We start from the raw sequence: 6696 nt of genomic DNA on the forward strand, positions 1-6696 counted from the left end.
CAGAATGATGACGTTTCTGTTTTGGGGAGAGGAAGTTTGGGGTTAAGGAGAAATGGGTGGCACTAATGCCTGTAAAATAGGAATAAAATTCGAAGCCCCCCCCCCCCCACCCCTCGCGACCCGGCCCCAGCAGCCGCGGCGGACTGGACTCCCTCTTTTACCAGGGAACCCTGAAGTTCAACCTGAGAGACTTTTCTGGCCTTGAGGGGAAGTAAGAGTTGGACGTGCCTTGTCATACTTCTCCAGCATTAACATCAAGGGAGACCTTAAGTCTGATTTAAAATAAAAAAATGTGGAAGGAAAATAAATCTTGGGGTCCCAAAATCATTAAGCTAAAGGGAAAAGTCAAGCTGGCAACTGCTTAGGGCAAACCTGCCTCCCGTTCTGTTTAAAGTCATCTCTCAGCTCACTGAGGTAAATGCATATCTGATTACCACCTCTGGAGAGGCTAACCAGCAACTCAAGGGAATGCACCTATTTGACCTGGAAGCTCCCTCTTGCCTTTGCTTCCAGTTGTCCCGCCATTCCGGACCAACCAATGTTCATCTTACGTATATTAATTGATGTCTCTTGTCTCCCTAAAATGTGTAAAACCAAACTGCTCTGACTACCCTGGGCCCCTGTCATCAGGACCTCCCAAGGCGGTGTCAAGGGCGTGCCTCCTTAAATTCAGCAAAATAAACTTCCTAAGTTGACTGAGATCTGACTCAGATATTTAAGGTTCACATTTTAGTAACCACAAAGGGATTCTGAGTAGAGGTGCCACTGACCTTTGACAAATCTCCTGTCAGTCCTTAGTACCAGCTTGAACTGTCTTTATGGCTCAAACCAATAGGACAATTTGCTGAGGCCTCGAAGAACCCCCTCCAGAGAATCCCTCATCTACCCAGATTTGGTCAAGATCTAGTTTATTTTGCTGTACAACTCCTTTTGTGGGGGGGGGGGTGAGGGGACGGGGGTGGTTTACTCTCTTCTAACATAAGGAAGGCAAGTTTTTTCTTGCTTCAGTGACAATGGAAGGCAGGTAACTCTTTTATGGAGTTTGAGCTCACTTCCCACAGGAAAGATGAGTTTTCTTCCCCTGCTCCTAGGATGGTAGAAAGCAATCTTCAGCCTGAGACCCATCCCTAGGTAAGTAACTGAATTGGGGTTTGTCTTGGCTAAGATTAACAACCAGCTGGTCTTAATTTCTCCTTACTATGAGTGTGCTCAGTAATCTTATAAATTGTCCAATCCTTCGTTTCGCTTAACTGTTTTTTTGTTGTTTTTCTTTTTTTAGTTCTTTTGTCTTTTTCCCATTGAGTTTGACCAACTCTATCTGACTTGATCAAATCCTAAGGGAAGTTCCAAATTATGAGAAGCAAGGCCTCTGAAGTGGGTAAGTTTCCCCCCCTCCCCACCACACACACACACACACACAAAAGGTGGTGTGGTGGGGGAAGAAAAATAGCCAGCAAACGGAAAAAGAAAAAGATTTTTTATTTTGACTGCTTAGGGGACTTTTTTAATATAACAAGGCCACATTTTTGCTAGCCAGACCAACCGAAAAGAGCAATGACTGTCATCCCATGCTGCAGTTCCTTACCTAAGGATTCTGCCTTCTTTTTTTCCACCACGACAGCCTGGGTTTAGTTCCTAAATCAAGCCCTTTCTGGTTTGATACTTGGTACTTCTGAAATAACAGCAATTTGTCCTAAATGAAATATGATAATGAGATGTATTTATTTATTTAGACAGAGCCTTGCTCTGTGGCCCAGGCTGGAGTGCAGTGGCACAATCTCAGCTCACTGCAACCTCCACCTCCCAGGTTCAAGTGATTCCCATGCCTTAGCCTCCTGAGTAGCTGGGATTACAGGTATGCACCACCACGCCCAGCTCATTCTTGTATTTTTTTTGGTAGAGATGGGGTTTGGTCACCATGTTGGCCAGGCTGGTCTCAAACTGGCCTCAAGTGATCCGCCTATCTCGGCTTCCCAACGTGTTGGGATTACAGGTGTGAGCCACCATGCCCAGCCAGTAATGATGTAGCAGGACGAGCCGCAGACAAAACCTCTCAGACACCAAGTTGTAGAAGGAAGGGCTTTATTCAGCTGGGAGCATCAGCAAGCTATTGCCTTAAAATCTGAGCTCCCCGAGTGCACAGTTTCTGCCCCTTTTAAGGGCTCACAATACTAAAGATTTCACATGAAAGGATCGTGATTGATTTGAGCAAGCAGGGGGTACGTGACAGGGGCTGCATGCACCGGTGGTCAGAGTGAAACAGAACAGGGCAGGGAGTTTCACAGTGTTCTTCTATATAATGTCAGGAACATCAGTTTCTAAGTCATGAGTTGATTTTTAACTACTGGGTTTAGGCCAGGCCGACCCAGGCCTGGTTCCGGGCCTGGCACCGGGCTGCCTGTCTTTGGTTTTACTTCCTTGTTTTTTTCTTAAAACAGGTACTGAGTATAAAACAATATAAAACAAAGGCCGGGCGCGGTGGCTCAAGCCTGTAATCCCAGCACTTTGGGAGGCTGAGACGGGCGGATCACGAGGTCAGGAGATCGAGACCATCCTGGCTAAAACGGTGAAACCCCGTCTCTACTAAAAAATACAAAAAACTAGCCGGGCGAGGTGGCGGGCGCCTGTAGTCCCAGCTACTCGGAGGCTGAGGCAGGAGAATGGCATAAACCCGGGAGGTGGAGCTTGCAGTGAGCTGAGAACTGGCCACTGCACTCCAGCCCGGGCGACAGAGCGAGACTCCGTCTCAAAAAAAAAAAAAAAAAAAAAAAAAAAAAAAAATATATATATATATATATATATATATATAACAATATGAGAGGGTCTGTCTCCTCAGTGAGTTTTAAAAAGGTTTTTTTTAAGGAGCTCAATGGTTAAAAGTCAGCTTAATTAAAAGCTAACATCCAACGTGTGTGTATGTGTGCCTGTGTGTGTGTTTGTATTTAAAAGGCCTTCAGGTTTTGGTTTTTGTGTTTTTGTTTTTGTTTTTCTCTCCTAGGACCTTGTCTTTTTGAGCAAAAGTTTTTTTTCTTAGTTGACTGGCTTCTGTTTTCTTCATTTACTTCTTCCGTCTCTTCTTTCTCTTGCACCCTCTGCTTCATGAGAAACCTAATATAGTTTATAATACCCAGGGTTCCTTACAGAAAATGGAGAAGGTGCCACATTCCCCTTGGAGGAGAAACCTGTTTCCTTATGGAACCCCAAGAGTGTAAACAGACAAGTTCATCTCAGCTCTTAAACTGCTTGCTTTTGTATGGTGCTACCTAATTTTTTTACTAAAATAGTTACTGCAACAGAGGCTACTCTTGAATTCTTAAGGAATAGTGTAGTTTAGACATGTAGAAATGTCTTTGTTAAAAAAATTGTTTTAAGTGCACTGTAAAAGCATGACCTGGTCTAACCTCACAATAATTTTTGCTTTTTGGAGACCCAGGATTCAGTGTAGGGTCTGCCCAGAGCTCAGAGATCCAGTTAAAATATAGGTAGTCTCTATCTAAATAAAATTGGTCTCCTTATACAATCCTGATAGATTTTCATAATTTTATGTTTCATTTGGCATCCATCTTTAATCTCTCTTTAGCACCACCAGACTTTTTCTCTGTGTACCTTAAAATGTAAATTTTGCTATCCAATTTTTCTTATAAGAGTTTCCTTCAATATGCAGATTTAGGGCTATTTAGCTGACAACTTCCGGGGCAGTGACACAGGTTATTGAGAGTTTGCAAGTCTAAGATAGAAAAAAAAAAAAAAAAAAAGGGGAGGTCTTAGGAATCTATAAGATGTACTTCTATCAGTATACATAATATCTCTATGTATTTATGTGTTGTGTACACGTTTCTCTATTTAAAAATATAAAAGAGCTCTAATTAATTGGCTTAAAGAAAAATAAAAGTGCTCAAATAAAATACTTTATTAGAAAAAGGGGAAGACTGGTCAAATGTTAAGTTTACTTAACTTAAAATCTTTAATAAATAAGTTAACTTTAAAATTAGTGGCAAAGTAATATTAGAAATGTCTTAAGAATTGCCAGCATACATTTTTGTTTGTATTTATTTATCAAGCAATTTCCTACTTATCCCTGCCAATTACTATAAGGTGTCAACATTTGGCATAGGGGTTACAAAACTATAAATCCAGCCCCAAAAGGAAGAACATAAATGGCCTGATGGAGCTGAAAAACACAGCATGAGAACTTCATGAAGCATATACACAAATATCAATAGCCAAATCAATCAGGTAAAAGAAAGGATATTAGAGACTGAAGATCAACTTAATGAAATAAAGTGTGAAGACAAGATTAAAGATAAAAGAATGAAAAGAAATGAACCCTTCTCAAAACAAGCCATTAATGCGGCCAACAAACATGAAAAAAAGCTCTTCATCACTGGTCATTAGAGAAATGCAAATCAAAACCACAATGAGATACCATCTCACACCAGTTAGAATGGTGATCATTAGAAAGTCAGGAAACACGGTGGCTCAAGCCCGTAATCCCAACACTTTGGGAGGCCGAGACGGGTGGATCACGAGGTCAGGTGATCGAGACCATCCTGGCTAACACGGTGAAACCCCATCTCTACTAAAACATACAAAAAAACTAGCCGGGCGAGGTGGCGGGCGCCTGTAGTCCCAGCTACTCGGGAGGCTGAGGCAGGAGAATGGTGTGAACCCAGGAGGCAGAGCTTACAGTGAGCTGAGATCCGGCCACTGCACTCCAGCCTGGGCGACAGAGCAAGACTCCATCTCAAAAAAAAAAAAAAAAAAAAAAAAGGAAACAACAAATGCTGGAGAAGATGTGGAGAAATAGGAACTCTTACGCTGTTAGTGGGAGTGTAAATTAGTTCAACCATTGTGGAAGACAGTGTGATGATTCCTCAAGGATCTAGAACCAGAAATAACCAGAAATACCATTTGACCCAGCAATCCCATTACTGGGTATATACCCAAAGGATTATAAATCATTCTACTATAAAGACACATGCGCACGTGTGTTTATTGCAGCACTGTTCACAATAGCAAATACTTGGAACCAACCCAAATGCCTGTCAATGATGGACTGGATAAAGAAAATGTGTCACATATACACCATGGAATACTATGTAGCCATAAAAAGGATAAGTTCATGTCCTTTGCAGGGACATGGATGAAGCTGGAAACCAACATACTTAGCAACTAACACAAGAACAGAAAACGAAACACCGCATGTGTCTGAGGAGCTGTGCCCATAGAGCCTTACCCTGCATGGACCTGGTTAGGTGGTGAGACCTGGAGTTCTGGCTGCCATAATGGCATGAGGCCATGGGTGTTTGGGTGGGTCTATTTTGAATGTGTGGGGGGTGCAGCCAGAGGGCAGAATGTATTTTCCAAAGTTGGCCATAGTGATTTTGGCAGTCCTCCCCACATGCTCTTCTCTTGCCATTTCTCCATCAAGAAATGGAGTCTGGCTGGGCATAGTGGCTCATGCCTGCAATCCCAACATTTTGGAAGACTAAGGCAAGTGGATCACTTGAGGCCAGGAGTGTGAGCAGCCTGGTCAACGTGGTGAAACCCCATCCCTACTAAAATTACAAAAATTAGCCGGGTGTGGTGGTGCATGCCTGTAATCCCAGCTACTCGGGAGCTGAGGTACAAGAATCACTTGAACCCTAGAGAAGGAGGCTGGAGTGAGCTGAGATTGCACCACTGCACTCCAGTCTGGGCAATAGAGCGAGACTCTGTTTCAAAAACAAAAACAAAAACAAGCAGAGTAAAAGCACCTCCTTGATTCAGAGCAGGGCGTTTCCTCCTCCTCCGATCCATGACAGCAGCATTTCACATGGTTGGGACTTGGACTGTGGAGGCAGGCCCAGGTTCAGATCCTGGCTTTGACACTGAGTGATACAACCTGGATGAACTAGTTCTCTGAGCCTCAGTTTCCCCCATGATGATGAAGAAACACGCGTTTCCTATGCAGGCTGAGGCTCTGAAGCCTGCTAAGCTCCTTTCCCCACTAAGGGGAGGTCCTCATTTATGCCATTGCCCAGGTTTCCTTTACATGTGACTTGTCACATGGTGCTCTGGAGCCCTGTCCTTGGAGACTCACACCCCTGTGACCAGGATGGGGCCAGGGCTGTGCTTAATCAGGTGACTATCCAAGGAGCCCCCTTCTACCTCCAGAGTTCAGAACTCAGTGTCTTACCTTCCTCCCAGGAACCAGAGCACACTGCACACCCAGGACCTGGCAGGGCACCTGAAGGCCAACATGTTGGGGGGCATTGGAGCACACAAGTCACCACTCCAGGGGCAGGAGTAGTTGTCACCTGTGTTGCAAAATCTGTCCCTAAGAGAGTCCCTGTGAGGTCTGGCTCCTTGGTGTGCTGAGCAACTGACCTGATCCCACACTCTTCTACCCCAAAAGGCCTCTGGAGCCTTCCTATGGCCAAGGGACCTGGCCAGCTGCACAGGCTGAGGACAGAACGAGCTCAGCCAGGGCTCCGTGAACAGGTGTCCTTCTGTGGTCATCATCACTGCAACAGCAAGGTCAGGGTGGGGTATCAGCATGGGGCATGCACTCTCTCATCCCGGGCATCAGAGTTTTTTGTTTTAAAAGTTGTGATCACCAAGACACTGTCCTTGTCTACCTCTGTGTCTCATGGTCCCAGCTGTGGGGGGATGCACAGCCAAGTGGGCCTCGCCTGGGGAAGGGAGGTGCACCCA

Source organism: Rhinopithecus roxellana, chromosome 13 (genome assembly GCF_007565055.1).
Source record: "Rhinopithecus roxellana isolate Shanxi Qingling chromosome 13, ASM756505v1, whole genome shotgun sequence".
Classification (NCBI taxonomy): domain Eukaryota; kingdom Metazoa; phylum Chordata; class Mammalia; order Primates; family Cercopithecidae; genus Rhinopithecus; species Rhinopithecus roxellana.